Here is an 18,212-nt window from a genome sequence, read left to right on the forward strand (position 1 = left end):
ATTTGCAAAACTGCTCTCTGGGGAAGCTTTAGGTTCTTGTCAATAAATGCAGGCAGAAACATCAGGTCCTTTGGCAATGTGTTTTTGGAATGATTGCAGAAGTTGGCTGACCTGGCATCACCCATGAATTTTGAAAGAGACAGCTAAAAGGACATTTATGCTAAAAGCTGCTGAGCTGGGGGACAGGGCACGGAGCTCTGTACATCACATGTTATGTATAGCTTGTGTTTAAGAGGTACTGGCTGTATGCCAAAATACGTTTACCTTCTGTTCGAGCTCCATATGGGATCTTTTCAATAAAAGTGCTGTTTATTGTTTCTAGGCTAATGTGATAGGGCTTTTGTTAGTTTTTCAAATGTATCCTAGACTAAAGAAGTTTGTGCCTATGACTTATAGTTGCTGTATTACTGGACTCATTGCGATATTGAACTGCATTGTAATAATACAGATGGCTGGAGAGAAACCCACAATTCTGATGTGTCCTCACTGTGCTCAGTGTTTTCTGTCCACAAAAAATGTGGACCTTACCACCTGGATGCCAGTCTTAGATCCCGTAGTGCACACACCGTGTTTGACACGTGCTGTAGGAAGCTCTTCCACTAGACTCTTGTTTCAGGACTTTTTCCTGGGGGGAAGTTAAATGTTTTGCCACTTACTGTTGTTAAATTGTAGAAATCTGTGGAAGTTCAAACAGTTTTGGCTATTAAAAAAGCTGCTGTTACAATGTTGTACATTTGCATGTATAGTTGAAATGTGATTATATTGTATTCTGTTTTTACTTGTAAATTCCCTAAATTAAAATGGGAATTTGGCAAATGCAATCCAGTTTTTCGGTAACAGACACTGTCACACAATGAAATAAAAATACTGCCTCGTGCTGAGGTATTTTAATAGCATCAGCGGAAGATGGTAGAATGAGATGTGGGAATAAAATGCACTGCTTTCCAAAAGCCTTCTGCTTTTCTTATTGTTGCTACTCCAGGGTGCTCATTTTTGCTTCATTTATAGTTATTCTCGTGCCTTTATATCGTCCAAGTTTCCTCAACATGTGACCACACACTATAAATACTGTCACGGACAGAGGGACTAAGGACAGACAAAGGAAAACAGGATTCTGAAGTGCTGGGACCTCGGTACAGCTCAAAATTTCTGTGGTACTCAGTGGTGATTTTTTGGTTACATATTTAAGATGATTTAATGTCACTGGTGTAGCTGTTATAACTCTAAAATTAATAAAAGTAAGATGATGCTCATTAATAATAGTTCCATTATAAAATGACTGCATTATTAAAGGACATAATATTAATTTCGTTTTACAATGGTAAGTATTTGTATTATCATCTGTGTTGCATGGCAGCACTAGGAGATGACTTCAGCATTAATTTTTACCTGTTTGCTTTGGATGAAAGGTACATAATACACCTGTGGCTGAAACTGGGTTGCCAGACCACTGGTTGTGGTTGGTGGTTATTGCCGAATTCATCTTAGAGCTCCACATAAATGTGCCTGCAGGTTGACGTAGAGAAGAAGACCATCCTTGTTGTCAGATAATAAATGAACCTGATGCACAATGACTGCTTTGAGAATAAACAGGAATTTCAGTGTCAACACATCCTTGAGTAGCACCTGCTGTAGCACTCCTAGACATGCACGTAGGCGCACATGCACGCACACAAATACACATGCAACAGGACAACGAAAGCCAGACTGGCTATCTTTTGTGAAATGCATTCTTTTCTCTAAGAAATTAAAGAGAGGACTGTTTATTTGGAGGCAGGTACAGTTAAATTTATAAGGATAAATTAAAAATTTGCATATATCACTAATCTTGTATTTGGCATCACTTCCACATGGAAAATATGCAGCAACCTACAAAGAGCCATCTGGGAATGAAAGAAATTTTACAGTTTGCTAACCAACACTTCAGACCCCTGCATACATCCAGGATAGTTTATTGCCAGTATTTAATAGCCTCTTGTAATTTTGTTTGCTGCAAAAATGCCTGTTTGCTGCAAAGGCTTTAGTAGGGAAAAAGGTGCCAGCCCTTCAGCTCTGGTCTCTAAATTAACATTTGTATCATTTTGCTGCTAATCACGGAGGGCTAACAACAGTCTCTGCCTGTATCCTGTATAATTTCATGTATTACTTTGAGGTTTCTTCTGTGTTTTTCTAACTAGAGTCTCTAAGTGCAGTGGAGGCAATCAGCTCTGCTCTCAATGAGCTGCTGTATTCATGCTTCAGTTGCTTGCTGAAGGTCGTCAGGAAGATTTTCACTTGAACCCCGTTCCTGTCAGGAATTGATGAGCATGCATATGCCTCTTTTCTCATCTTTTGTTGCTGCTGTTTCTCCCACATCTTTTATCCAGTGTCCATCCTGAAAATCTCTGCAAGTAATGGAGGACGTGCCACAGAGGCTTCTGTTACTTTTTTTTTTTTTTGCAAGTAATGGAGGACTTGCCACAGAGGCTTCTGCTATGTTTTTTTTCTTTTTTTTTTTTTTTCTAGAAGGGCAGGGAAGGCATGGACCAGCAGGATCTTGAATGTCCAGATTGCTTCTTTCTACCTTTGTGCATGTTTCTGCCCACCAGCTCCCCGCATCCCTGATCCCTATATAGCTCAGCCCTGGCTGTGTCCCAGCTTCTGGTGGAGCTGTGCCCGGGCTGTGTCCCAGTGTCCTGTGGAGCTGGGCTGTGCATGGGCCAGGTGCTGGAGTGAGGGCTCTCACTCTGCCAGACAGGCAGCTCTGAAACCTGCCTGTGCCTGCCCCTGTGGAGATTTAGTATACACACAGAACCAGGAGATTTTTCATAATAAGAACGTTTTAAGTAATAAGGCTGTAAACCTGCTGTTAAGCTAGACTCAATTTTTTTAATAGGGTCAGACTTAAGAAAGCCAGTTACAGTCCAGCTTTCTTCAGTGCTGGACTTTGGGTTTGAACGGAAGAGAGGCAGCCTGAGATGAAAACCCAGGTAGAGAGCATGAAAGCAATGCTCAAAGAGGTACATGGGATGGGATAAAGATGAATGGGGAAAATATGTAAGCTACAAATTAGCATGGATGGGGAACATGGGATAGTTTGCAGAAAAGAAAAATGTCCTTGCATGAAAAAAGAAAAGTGACAGCACTGGAAACCAATGGCCAAAGAGTGAGGTGAATCTGCAGTGAATGCACTTGAGTTTGGGCTCTGGAAGAGCAGGGCACATGAAGGAGAGAGGCAGAGTGAGTGAGCTGGCTGAGGGAAAGATGGCTGCATCTATTCTTTGTGGTTCTGTGATCTTTTTTTCTTACTGGGTAGTTGTAAGAAATTTTGCTCTGGGCAAATTAATCTTGTTAATAAGTTTGTCTTTTATCAAGTAAAAGCAATGTCAGCTCTGTTCTCAAAATCACAGGACTTTTTTATTAGGTGCTTTTGATTTTTTTTCCTGACAAAACAAGAAGATTCCAACAATTATTTAACAGAATTCAGGTTTTCTCTGATAAAGAGCAATAACTTCTGAAGACACAGACCATTTCTTACCCGACATGGGGGTCAAATGAGAGAGAATAATGATTTGGAACTGGCCATAATAGTAAACCAGGCAGGTTTACCAGCTGCTGTAAATAATGATCAGTATCATCAGCAGATAAAAACAGCTAAAGGCTGCAGTGTATATCACAATTAACTCCTCATGTCTTGAATTGTCTTAATTCTGTTAAGTGCACTTTTTGTCTTCAGAGTATCTCTGTGAATTTGTTCTGATGATTAGTCTAATTCCAAACCATGTGCATCTGGTTAAAAGGTAGAATACAGATTTTCCCTTCTGTTTCTCAAACCACAACCTAACCTGGGGTTTGAAGGGTAGAGAGGTTCCTTCTCTTCTTGAGTGAGTGAACATTCAGGTGCACAGATAAAATATCCAACAACATATGTTTCTACAAACATATGAAAACCAGCTAAATATTTCCTTATCACAATTTTCCAGGAACAAAATTACATTTCCTTAAGCACAATGGCCAAGAGGCCACTGAGTCTGATTCCTCATTGAATATCAGAAGGCTGATGCACACAAAACACACCACAACTGAGTGCACAGCCACACAGTTTTGGCCCTGGGATTTGCAATATTTTCCAAAAGAAAAGAGACTGGGGAGTATTTGCCTGGAACTATGGGAGAAATTGCTTGACTTAGGGAAGCTAGGATGCAGGTCTCTGTGAAGAATCACTGCCAAGCCAGCAGCACATTTCCAGGATTCTTGAGACAGGGTTGGACTTTCAATATTGCTCAGCTTTTTTTTCTTTTTCTTTTTTTTAGCTTTTTTTTTTCTTTTTCTTTTTCTTTTCCTTTTTTTTTTTTTTTTTTTTGAGGGGGGAAGTTGTGGGGTTTTTTTGTTGGTTCTTTGGTTTGGTTTGGTTAATTTGTTTTGGTTTGTTTGATTGGTTTTTTTTGATAATAGATATTGTGAATGAGCAGAATCATCTGTAACACCTGGTCACATCCTGGGGTACCTTCTGGGTGCTGAACTCTTCATCCAACACCTGGATGTTGCAGTGGCTTGATAAAAACAGTACAATATCATTCATGCTGTATCCAGCTCTGTCATCCAACACAAGCAGAACACTTTATTTTTCTGTCTGGGAAATCTACTTAACAGTGATTAAGTATGCTTGTATACTCATAAAGATCTTTTATAGCTGCTCCAAATATTCGATGCCACAGTTCAGGGAAGAAGCTAAGCAATAGCTAACTGATGTAGAGGAGGAAAATGACAGCTAGAGCTGCCTTTTCAGTGAAGGTTTTGCAGAAGGAGTTTGGATTATTTGCTACCCAAGTTTTAGGCTTTCCTCATCTTTCTATACTTCAGTGTCTTTCCTCAAAATCTGCTCATTTCGGTCTTGACAGAGCTTTAGTGTTGATCTGGAGCCATTCTTTACATTTCTTTCTGAAAACTTCACCTCTGCTTGTCTCCCTGTCACTGATCAGGTAGGGCACAACACTCAGTCCTGTGCCTGGCACACACCAGCAGCCAGCAGACAAAGAACGTCAGATGCCACTTTCAGGGTCAAAACTAAGGACACATTGTTCTGTACTTGAGTTTCATTATAGATTCATGCGGATCCATACTCATAGTGAAAATCACAGTGAGCAAGACCTTCGCAGCCAACAAGACTTTGCTGCATTTCTGCATTTACAGCGTGGTATGAAAACAGAGATTGTTTTTTAGTGGGGCTCCTCTTTGTGTTTTGTATAGGTCCGACCTGTTGGCACATAAATTGGCAAACTTTGATGACTCAGGCTGCGATGTGAATAGATTCCTAGGTGGCAATATAGAGCAGCCACCACAGCCCTTCCTTGCCATCAGGAATGCTCTCATTCATTGCACTAAAACATTTCTGCATTTTGTGCTTTGACCCAGCCTTCATCCAGTAGGACATGAGCCTAAATGAAAACATTTTGCTACATTAGGGGCTCACTAGTGTCTGGTGTTCCACTTCCCCAAGCCAAGGAGGGTGTTAGCAATGGGTTTTAGGATTATTTTCTATCCCACCAGGCAGAGATCGATGCTTGAGAAGCTGCCACTCAGAATTCCAGCAATGCAAAGCCAAAAAAGAGCCCCTCTGCCCCAAATCTATTTAATGACATTGCTGTGGCAATACAGCTGATGGTAAAAGCAGCTGCTGCAGGAGAAAGCAGTTTCTGTCAGTTTGATGTGCTCCATGGCACTGTGCAGCACCATGACAGCAGGGAAGGGCCACCAGCTGCCAGGGCCATGCTGGCACCCTCAAACATGCAGAGCTGTCATGCAGGGGCTGTTGGAGAGTCGCTCTGGACACTAAAGCTGCATGGGTGAGTGTTCTCCTGTAGGGTCAGAGGTTTGCCCCTTTTCCAAAGCTCTTTATAGGGAGCTGACACGTGACAACTCTGTCCCTCCCCATGTGGGTAACAGGTCAGCTCAGCTGCAAAGTGGTATCATGGTGAGGGAAAGAAGCAGCACAAATTTTACCTGTGCAGTCCAGATAGGCTATTACAGCAGCAAAATTCTTCCTTTATTACGTTTTTCCCCCAGGCATAGTTCCCTCTATTCTTCTGAAAGGAAATATGCAAATGCACTAATAGTTTTTATAGAAGAAAAGATTTATTTCAGAAGAGAGTTCCTGCAGGCAATACAATGCCTGCTGAGCTTGCAAAATCATTCAGCATGTGGAATGGATTAGGTTGGGGGCTGCTTTATTTTCATTGCCTTCGAACTGGCTGAGCAAACAAAGATGTAAAGGTAAGGACTGTAATAAAGAACGAGTTCTGTAAAGCAGCTTTGCTACAGTGAACCGTCAAACCCATTTGAGAATGTCAGGGATTTGCCATTATTCTTGAAGCTGACTTGACAAACAATTCTGGCATCTTGACAGCTGAGCCTTAGAATAAAAAATGTCACAAATTCAATCTCCTGCTAGATAAGGAGTAGCCAGCTGATTCCCAGGGTGCAGGCAGCGCTGCTCTGCCCTGCTATCGGTGAGCTCTGCTGCAATGGGATATCTAATTTAGGTAAGTGCATTTCCAGCATTAGGGTGCATAAAGTCTGATTGTGGGTGGCTGCCAGTAGAGACACACAGGATCAATTTTGCAGATTCATGCAAAAAACTCTGCTCATTTTAACTAAAAATGCTAAGCTTGAGCAGTAATATTAAAGTATTATAAGCTATCTGGGAAGAAGGTAAGAAAGCAAAGAAACCTAGAGTCCCACAGACACATTTGCAAAGATTTACAGTGCTGTTACTCTGCATTTTTCAATCAGAATAATGGATAAACATTTGAGTTAGAACATGAAGGACATAAATAATTTTGATTATTTAAAATCCAGTGCCAGTATCTGACCCAAATGCAGGTACAGGCAGCCCACCAGGGTCTGAGCTATGGGCATCCCAGTGCATCACAGTACTTTCAAGGCTGGAGAAATCCACCACATACAGGGAGCTGTGAGGCTGGAAGTAAATACATCTGTTGCCTTGTTTTGTCTTTTTGTACTCAAATGAAATTTAAAACTACACAACCATTTCATTTGCTTACTGTTTTACTTCAGGAGCAAATGTGTCCCCACCCATATTCTTTTTTTTGTGACAATGCCTCAACTGGCATTCACATTACAGTATTGCCAGGGGAAAAAAACCCAACAAACAAACCCCAAAACAACAACAACAACAGCAGCAACAACTACAACAAGGAAAAAAAAAAGAAAAAGAAAAAAAAGAAAAAAAAACCCAAACCAACCCAGAAGGGTAGACTTTTTTTTTTTTTTTTGTTTACCATAGCTTCCGGGTTAATTTAGTAATTTTTTTTTTCTGCTAACTTGCTTTCTTAAAGGTGAAGATTTAGATCTTTGGCAGTACTCCATTTGCTTTTGGTTTATCTGATATGTGAGATAAAGATTAAACATTCCACCAAATTGGCATTTTTGTTACACCAGTTGTGACAGGAGCTGCTGTGTTCCAGGCCTGGTATCTATGTTTAAACAAAGTCCACCAGACTTGGACTATAGCCAGGTCTTTCATTGCTGGGACCTTTTCAGCTGTAAATAGAATTGCACTCCCTCTGAAATTTTGCTGGCACTCACTTTTGTAAGAGGACGCATGAGTATTTGGGGTTTCATCCATTGATTTTGGACTGTGGGTTACTTCTGTATATTTGGTGAGATCAATGGGCTTGAAAACAAGCAAAGAGCTGGCTATCTTCTGCTACACTGACATGGTCCCATAATGCCAATGAAATTGATTGGCAAAAAGCTGTTTCAGGACAAATAGGTCCCTCATGATCTAAAAGCATCTCTCCCGGTCAGGAAAGGATGTACATAAAACCACAGAGTTTTCTGTTGTGGCAGCAGAAGCAGGAGAAAAAAACCTCCTGTGAGGGGAGTGTGATTTTATATACCTGTCTTAGGGGCTGCTGAGGTGCAGCTCAGGACTTTTGTCTTGTTTGTTACAATGTCCCATGTTCTGGAACAGTTCCTTGTAGGAATTGTTGTCTACCTGCATTTAGGGATGGCAGAAATGGAGAGATTTAACTGGCTGTTTTTTCTCTTGGTGCGACGTGGCTTGCTGTCATTTTGTCATTAGTTTTCACCGAACTCCCTGTGTCCACAAGCACTCTGCTGGGAGATACCTGCCTCTTGAGCTCAGATGTGGTCTGCAAGTCATGGATCTGCTACTTGGCAAAATTCAGGGGCAGGAATGTCCAACGTAGAAAATGGGGTATGGATGAACTTTGTGGGGGATAAAAACTTCCTCAATCAGTGCCAGATCCACTTGAGGCAATAACTGCCCTTCTCCTTCTGACTGCCCATTGACAGGTTCCTCGTCTCAGTCACCATCTTGTAGCAGCATCTAAAATGATTAATCTTTAGTTTAGCTAGAAGAATTATTTTATTCTTCACTGTTCTGCTGCATTTCATAATGTCAAATCTCAGGCTGGTCTTGCACTGCTGACCCTTCCAGCCTTATTTACACTGCAAGTAGTGCAGAATTATCATGAATACTCAGTGCCATCTAGGGCAGACTGGCCTCTTCCATGTTTGGTCCATAGTTTTTCTTTGGGTCTCATGTATAACTATCATTCTCATTATATTTTTTTTTCCAAGTAGAATTATCTGATATAATGGGAGGATTTTGCTGTAGTTCTGGGTTCAAAGCAAATAGAAATGTCCTTGGCACAGGAAGCATTAGACTGGTGTCACCTGCTGCCAAAGGATGCAGTGGAAGCTGAAACTTTCCTTTATGTCATAGGCACATGGAAGAGAGCTCCTTATACCCATGTACTCCAGGTACCTGAGGGTTAATAAATATAGAAAACCTCATATAAATCAGGAAGTTCTTTGAGATTGAAATATGTTCAGTCTGGGAGAGTATTCAGAGGATGCACTATGCACAGCCTCCTGTTCTCATCCCAAGAACCTGCTCATGGTGCTGCTGAGAATAGGACACCAGGCAAGAGAAACATTTGGTTTGACCCAGTATGGTCATTTGTATGTTTTCTTTTATGAATTATTGAGGAGGAACATCTGTTAAAGTTTCTTAAGGATACAATCCATCTTCAAAGTCTTATAAATCCTGTCCTTCAGCAATTTACTTACTCTTACTCTGCTGCACCAAAACAATGACTCAACACAGTTAGAAGTAAAGAAAGGTCCTTGCAAAGGCTGTTGAGTTCTGCTGAAATATTTCACCAGAACTGACTGCTTTTGAGTGTATGACCCGCTGGATTCTGTCACCTTCTCTGCTGTAAAACACCACAATAATCACAAAGGGACACATGATATCTGTCATTATTACAGGCAATGCCCACTTACACCATGTTCCTAAGAGTGAGCAAGTATTCCCTGGAAGTGAATTATCATGTACCTGGTCCAATTCTGTCAAGGTGCTACTAGACAGTCCCCAGTTTACAAGCACAACATAAAGCTGTGTCAATAGATAGATATCAAAACCTCCATTTTACTTCTTCCCTCCATCATTTCTACAAAACTTGAGTGGAACTGGGCTGGTGTCTTTCTGTGCACCACTAAGAGATGCTTGCAGCTATAGGAGGCAATGGTCTTAAATGCTTCCCCTTTGTTGTGTCCATCATTTGCTTTCTGCTTCCACATCTTTTGCAAGTACCAGCTCTTTGCATTGCAGGATGATAGATGTACTTCAGATAAAAAGTACTCTGAAGATAAAAAGTACTCTGAAGTTGATGAAAATTAGGATCTGGAGGATTGTATAGCTAGGTCTTATGTGTGGCAACAGAGGAGAGTTTTAAAACAGCAAAATTGTTTAGTAAATCAGGTCAGCCACATCTAATGGAAATCCGTAACTACATCTCTGAAATAATCCCAAGAGTACAATAGTAAAATACTTCTATTGATTGCATATATTTTAATTTCATGACTCACGCTTTATCTGATTTGAAATGACTAGATTCAATGACAATTTCATTCACATGGCTGGAAGATCTGTTTAAAGCACTAAGAGCTGAACATAGGCAGGGCTGAACTCTCCAAAGGCATAAAAAACCAGTGGTACAAAACCTAGTTTTAGTTATTCCTCCACCTCTATATTAAGGTCCCTCCCAGGAGCCAAAGGAGTATCAATGCTGAGTAGCTGAGGTACAGATTTTCCTGAGCTGTGTGTAGGCAACAGGGCTGTGGAAAGCAGGATGGGAGAAGTGATGTGTTGCATTTGTGGCTTGATGTTAGGAGCTGAATCCTCTCCCCTCTGGCTATATCAGCCAGCTCAGAGCTCAACACTTGTCTCCTGTGCCTTGAAGGGAGCTGAGACAGTCATTATGGCAAATTTCTAACTGCTGCACTGATGGAAACTGGGAGTAGGGCTGGATTTCTGTAGGTGGTTGGTAGTTTGATGACAGAAGATTCAAAGACTGTGGACTTTAGAGACATGTACCACCTGAGTTTTCTCAGCACAGTATTTCTGTTAAAGACCATATCTGTGTGTTTGTATTTGTCCTTGAACATGTAGTTTTAATTTTTTCCCTTATGCTTTTGTAATAAAAGTACAAAGATTTAACTTTGTAAAGCAATTGGCACAACACCAAATGGATTATGCCAACTTTATGGAGTGGAAGGGCTCAGGAATAATTCAGTCTTGTGGGTTGATAATATTTAGAATTTTCATCCCTGAAGTATCTGGAGGACACAGACAAAAAGAGGTCCCTATTGCATGAGGCTCTGCTTATACAAGAGATGGTCTCAGGCCAAAGACTTGACAATCAAAACACAATGTTGAATAATGTTCTGCAATTGTATGTGCTACTAGAAGATAAAACTGCATCAAGTGCATAATAGAACTGCTCACACTTCACAAACCTGTCAGGGCAGATAGATAGCATTGCTTCATCTAATACCAGGTTCCATCTGTGGGTAAATCCTTATTGGTAGAAGACATTATGCAATATTCCTTAACAATTCATAATAACTCACATCTGAAGAGAGGACGATGAAGTAATGAAGAGAGATCGCAGGTGTAGAAGTGTGATAAAGAAGGTGCAGCAAGTCCTCCTGTAAAGCAGCCACCAGATGTTCTTTTACTCTGTGCAGAAAAGCCCTCCCAGCCCATGGTGCATTGTTTGCAGCAAAAGGCTCAGCCGAGCTATTGCTCAGGTTCATACTGCCTGGGGTTCTGCAGGAAAGGATCGAGCAAATATATTGCAGATGGAACATGGTGCTGGGACTTCTGACAGCTCTTTTTACTCTTTGGTAGAGGTAAAAAAAAAAATAACCTGCCTCTGACTGTGAACCAAGCAAGAGAAAATAAAATATGGGGGTTTTTTCAACATGTTTCAGAGAAAGACTCCTGCTTGTGGATTGACTGATCACATAGACTTGAGCATGTATGAGCATTACTTACTTCAGAAGATGAGTGGAGTGTGAGTGGTAAACAGATCTTTTTTATGTGCTTCTTGTTTAGTTAATGGGAGTTTCACAGATTACTGTAATGGGACCAAACAGACCAGCAATGAGGGGTTATTTGAAGAAATCTGGTGAATTTCATGATTTGATAAAAAATGTTCAACTCATTTCACTATGAACGTGAGTCTATGTTGTACTTGGATACTGTAAATGTCCTGTGTTTTGGAGGCTGTCTAGTAACTACATTTGGAAGATAGAGTTTCTGGGGTGACTGAACATAGAAAGAGAGCTACAGGATGTAGAGGACTTGGGTACATTCTCCTTGGCTATGCAAAAATTACCAAAAGGCAAACTTCAGATTTTAGACAAATTACCATGGGCACCAAATGAACAAAAGGGCTGAAACAACAGCATCTTCAGATACACTGCCTGGATTAGCAATTAGTGTGTTAGCAGGTCATGGTGTCAGCCTGACCCTCCAGCATCCATCCTGCACTTTAGCATCCATTGCTCTCCCAGGCCATCTAAAGCCTGCATCCCTCCTCGGGGCAGAGGGCTCCACCAGGCAGCAGGGAGCCTTGGGAACAGGTACTGCTTTGCCCAAAGCCTTCTGCAGGGCTTTGAAGTTCATGTTCCTCCTCCACAAACTGGGTTGTGACACTCCTGGGTTGGTCTGCTTTGGGGATTAGTGTACGAGTTACTCTCAACAGCTCCTTATTGTTTTTGGGAAAATTATCAAAAGTGCAGATTGCCTTAGGTGCAGAGACATCTGAGGCAGATCTGTGTGACAGCATTGGATTACTTGGATTGATTTACATGGGTGTAGCACCATGTGAACAGAGCTGCACTTCTCCTGAGCTGCCCAGCTCACATGTCTGGCTTCAAAAGTCCCGGCGAGGCAGATTTCTGTGCCTCCCTAATATATCTATTTATTTATTTATTTTAAATTCAGGTACCAGGAATCTATTATTCCTGATACCAGAGAGCGTGCTATGAGACCTATAGAAGTAGGCACCCAGACAACTATGACAGTATATTTGCTGTCCTTGTCACAGACAACTGTTTCTGCAGCAGGGAGCAATGTATTCTCCAGAAGCGAGTGAAAACGGATGCGAGAACTGTGTGCTGTAGGCAGAGAGTGATGGGATAGTGGTCAGAAGGTTGCAACAAACAACCAAGTTTGCCTTCTCCAGAGACTCTCTGTGGTGCTCAGTCTGGGAATGTCCATGAGAGAGGAAAAAACCCTCACTGGGGTCAGGCTTAAGATTTCTGTTTCTCAGTCCTTAGAGCCAGAGGGTTTGGGAATTTAAAGACTGGAGCTGGAGCCCACATGGGAGGGCTTGCATTTTGTGAGAGGCAGCAGATGGTTGTCCTCTGCCCAGGGAAGCAGCAGGATTGCTCCATCATGGCTGAGCACAGCAAATTTGTTTCTTTGTGTCCTGCTGTTGTTGCTGTGTTCTGCAGCAAATGCAGCTCCCAGCTCTCCCCTTCCCTTCCCTTCACCACAAGCATGGCAAAGGCATGTGGAATATTGAGCAGCAGGCAGCTCTTCCACTTAATCTGGTATGTGCTACAATCTATTGCATTGCAGTATGGTGCTATGCTCCAGCCTCAGATTTTCCTACAGTCTCTACAGCTTTGCCAGTCTCTGATCCTTCCTGAGTGTTTATATGAAGCTACTTGTGAGTTCTCAAACAATGTGTCTCTGCAAAAGAATAGGCTCCAACTAACAAAAAAAAAAAAAAAAAAGTTCTACACTCTAAAAATAAGATGAAATTTTAAAAGGGCTATAAAAAACTGCGTCATTGACTGGTTCTGGATGATCTCCATGGAAGAGAGAACAATATTCAATTTGTCTAAAACCCCAAGTTCTTCTCAAAAGGCGCTATAGAAAATTGTTCGGCAACATGATGTAAATTAGAAAGCCACAAGCACAGTTCATGCTTGAATGAAATTAATTCACACAGGATACAGCAAATATGGCAAAACTACGGCACCACTCTTATTTTTTTATACTACCAAAGCCTTTATTTCCTTTGAAGATGGGTAATTGTAAGGAATACAGCACTTTTTCCTTCTCATGTAGAATTACTCTCCCCAGTCTCTCTATGTTGCACAGGGTATTATCTGCAAATGATTAAAGCTGGCCTCCTGACCCTTTGGATGTTTTCAGAGACTGTCAGTGTCTCCAATGGGCTGAAGTTACCTAGAAGAAGACTGTATATGACCATAAAAGCACCCTATTTATCTTCAAAGAGAAAATCAAGAAGCCTTGACAGATCTCTTGATTATTTTGGTTTCCCTGTAAAAGGATTTGCTTTTATTTAAATAATTTTAAAAGAGAAAATAAATTCAAAGCAAAATACAAATTTCTGGTATTATTATCCCTGCAGGATTGCTACCAGGTTCACATGGTCATTCTACCTATGGTGTTCCTACCTGCTGATATTTTATTAATCTCGAGTCATTGATTCAAAGAAATATCAGGCTGTTTACAGTGACCTGAAAGTGTTCCAGGAAGCTTGGGCAGTACCAGCTTTATCTTTCAGAACACTTGCATTTCCAGGGACAAAACCCCCATTTTCTAGGAGCTCTATGGGGAAAAAAAAGATGGAAGCACCATAATTTGTTTTTCGTGATGGACCAGAACAGAAACTCAGAGAACTGCATTTTGGCTACATGCCCTAGTGCTAGTGCTGGGAAAATTATGTTTCAAATGCAGTTTTTTGGCATTGCTTTGGCAGAAAGAGGAAGCACTCATGGCAGGAAAAGCATCCTTCTCATCTCTGCATGTGAGACTTTACTGCTTCCCTGGCTTTGCAGCCTCATGGTCTGGCACTGCAGGCTTCTCCTTGTAAGAGTGGCAGGACAGGACATGGAGGATTGCTGTCAGCATCCATTTTTGAGTAAGATCTAACAAAATGTTCCCACTCATTTTGGGGACTCGTGCCTCTATGTGACCATGCAGGAAATAAGGATATGGTCCAAAACTTGCTTATTAATTATAGACTACAGCCAAGACTGGCAACTTCACCCATACATAATGTGAAATCTGAAGAACTGGAAGCAAAATTTGGCTTTGTCTGCCTTATTATTTGATCTGGCTGAACTTTTTTTTGGTATTCTAACAATATTTTTAGTTCCACAGAAGGGTCATTGTGATTAGCTTCTAAGGGATTTTATTGAGTCTTTGTTCCATGGTTTAACAAGATGAATCTGGAACTGCTAAGGATATCTAGGAATATTTCAGTCCAGTCCTTAGTCTCCTTCACTAATTTATGAAGCTCCAGGTGTGGGCTCTTTGCTGCTACTGAAAAGACTTTCAGAGCTTCAACTCTCCAATCATGAGAAACTTTGTTCTCATTTCTAGCTTTTTTCCCCCTTCCTTCTCTCTTAGTAATTAAATTCTGTTTCCAAATCACAGACAGCAATTTACAGTTTAGCATATCTTCTTTGCTGCCACTGAAAAAACTTTCAGAGCTTCAACTCTCCAATCACGAGAAACTTTGTTCTCATTTCTAGTTTTTTCCCCCTTCTTCTCTCTTGGTAATTAAATTCTGTTTCCAAATCACAGACAGCAGTTTACAGTTTAGCATATCCGTGCCCCTGAGACATGTGTCAACCTGCTCATCCTGTTCAACGTGATGTTCACTGGTAACAACTGAAGCTGAAAGTTTGCTACCATCCTCGGACTGTGTCAACCTGCTCATCCTGTTCTACATCATGTTCACTGGTAACAACTGAAGCTGAAAGTTTGCTACCATCCTCGGATTGGTCCTGAGTTTATGCCCAGTTATTCAAGTGCTTCTAGTCTCTCAAACTACAATAGTATGAAGGGGTTTTTTACATTGTTGTACGACTTTTATTGTGGGACATCTTTGTCTTCTATGCTTCCTATTCCTCTCTTGAAAGAAAAAGTAACAATTTTTTGTTATTTTTTTTCAATATGTTCACTATTTAAATAACCCAGTTCCACATACCCCAAACGTTTGGGGTATGTGGAACTGGGTTATTTAAATAGTGAAAAAGGTAAATTTGGATTTGGCAACATCTGAGCCTTGGCAGGAGATATATCTCAATTATGTCTCTGTCTGACTAGGATTCAGAAATCAATTTTTTCCCCTAAATCCCCCTAAGGGCTTTATTAATTTGTCTACGTAAGAATGTCTCATAGATACTGACAAGTCTGATCTCTGTACAAGTTTTATGCTGGCAGCAGTGCTCTCCCACAGGACACCAACAGGAGGTGTCATTTCCTCCTCTGTAGATAGCATTTACATTTGTGCATAAATTAGATAACTAGGATTGAGAGCAGAGACAAGCATAAATGACTTCCCATTACTAACAAGAAAAGACACAATTGCTTCCTCTTGTTTAAGAGAGATGGAATACTTTCTTTCTTGAATTGCTTGAAAAGCTCTTTTTGAGGAGGGGGATATTCAAATTGACATGGATTTGGATCCCTCTTTGGGCAGAGGAAGAGGGTAATTTCTGTGACCCACTTCTGGGGTGAATGATCCAACCTTTCAAATATACTGGTGATCCCATCACCACCTAGTGATCCTGCTCGAGAGAAGACTGAGCCTTTCTTGCTGTGAATACCTGGTATTATTTCAGGGCTCAGGATGTTAAGTGTAGGAGCTTCCTGTCTTTTCACTTAGCACAGGGTACTGGCACCTTAGAAATACATGAGATTTCCCTCTGCACATTCCTGTTTGGTGGCTTGGCTTGGTGGCATAAGATCCATTGAACACTGAATGCTCCAGCACCTCATGGGACGTCTGACTGCCCCACTTCCTTCAGTAACAAATTTGGGCACCAAATCAGATCCTGGAGTCCACTCTGGGGCTGGTGTCATGAATGAATGGTTTAGTTCTCTTTAAGAAGGGACAGGGAAGCAGATGCACCAACACAGCAGGTTCCTGCACTTAGGATCTTTCTTGAATTTTGCTTTGCTCTCACTGTTTCTTACAAAACTGGGGAATATACATTTCAGAAATAAGGAGAAAATGGTAAGGATCAACTGCAGATGGAACTACCAGAAAGATTTCAGCCTACAACTCCAGAATCTAGAAAAAATAAGTCAGAACAACCCTCAGAGAAGAGCCTCACGGGGAGCTTGTACATAAATAAGAAAAGCTACAGTACATGTTCCTTTATGGAGCCTGCCTTTCTATGGCTGTGTTCTTCAGCCAGCATTTTGGTGATTACTGTGTGCAACTTTGGGCAGAGATGATGGCTTTTAAAAGCTGCATTTAACCTACTTCCCTTTCCAAAATGCTGCTGATGTGAGGACATTTATCACAGAATCCTTTCTGTGAGAAGAATAAAGAGAAAAATAACCTCTAAGGTTTTTTTTTAACCTAGATGCACTCATGCAGTTAAAATACCTGCAACAGGAGTGGTGTGGTTTAACCCCAGTATACTGCGGGTACTGACAGCAACTGAGTCTCACACTCACTCCCCCTGCCCCCTCGGTGGGATGGGAAGGAAAATCAGGGAGAAAAAAGTTAAAAACCTGGGTTAAGACAGTTTAAGAATTGAAACAAAGTAAAACATTATAATAATGATGATGATGATAATAATAGTAATGAGAAAAAGACAAAGAGATACAAATCCCGAGAAACACAATACAATTGTTCACCACCCACCAGCAAATGATTTGCCCGTCCCCAAGCAGCAGCTGGTCCCGCCCAGCCAATTCCCCGCAGTGTTTATACTGGCCGTGATGCTCCTCGGGATGGAGTGTCCCTTTGGCCAGTTTCCATCTGCTGTCCTGGTCATGATCCCCCCCAGCTTCTTGTGCACTTCCTTACTGGCAGTCCATGGGAAACTGAGCAGTCCTTGACTCAGAGTAAGCACTGCTCAGCAACATCAGTGTGTTAGCAGCACTCTCATCCTGAATCTAAAACACAGCACTGTACCAGCACCTAGGCAGAAAATTACCTCTATTCCAGCTGAAACCAGGACAGGGAATTATATTTTATTTCACTTGAAGGGTGCATATTGGTGCTGTATTTAAGAACTTTTAAAGCGAAGTGTTAAAAATTACACTAGTACACGTAACTAAGAAAGTGTGGGGAAAGGAATCACGTTTTTATCTTTTTTCTCTCAGTTGTGCCTCGCAGAAAAGCCGGGAGCGCAGCCACCGCCAGGCGGCGCCAAGCCCCTCCTCAAAATTAGGAAAGGGATGAACAGGGAAACTTGATCCGCGAGAAGCTGGGAGGAAAAGGCGTCTGGTGCTGCAGAGTTGTCAGTGGCAAATGCTCCAGATAGCCACCGGAGGCTGTGGTCATTTGTGCCTGACAGGGCATCCTCAGCACGCTAAATATGGATTTTGGGTGCATGCTAAAATAACACCATCATTTTTCACAATTTGATCGAGGATAACAATTTCCACACTAAGCACTTTAAGCAAGCAAAAATACATTGACTCCTTCTTAAAGAAAAAAATACAAAGGAAACCCCTCATTCTTTCCCACCTGCCTGCAGGAGCTGGGGAAGCACGACAATGCTGGAGCACCAACAAGCCTTTTTGTGTGTCACAGCAGAGGTGTGGAAGGGAAAATGTGTTCCAGGAGTTTGATGGGATCAGTGCCCTCCTCTGCTCCTAAATAACTGGCACGCCAAAGTATTGAAATGCAGAAAGCTGTCACCCCAGACAAAAGCTTGCCAACAGCTTGGCTTGCAAAACTGTGGAGCCCCAGGACAGGTCATTTACTTGTGGGTTTGGACAGGTGAGCCAGTCCAGCTGCCAGCTGCTGGTTTAATACTTCCCTTGAATGCACTGGTGGGGAAGGTGTTGGGAAGCCTGGAGAAAGATCCTCACGTTGATAACA

The sequence above is a fragment of the Passer montanus genome, unplaced genomic scaffold, assembly GCF_014805655.1.
Source record: "Passer montanus isolate IOZ18808 unplaced genomic scaffold, ASM1480565v1 scaffold2, whole genome shotgun sequence".
NCBI lineage: Eukaryota > Metazoa > Chordata > Aves > Passeriformes > Passeridae > Passer > Passer montanus.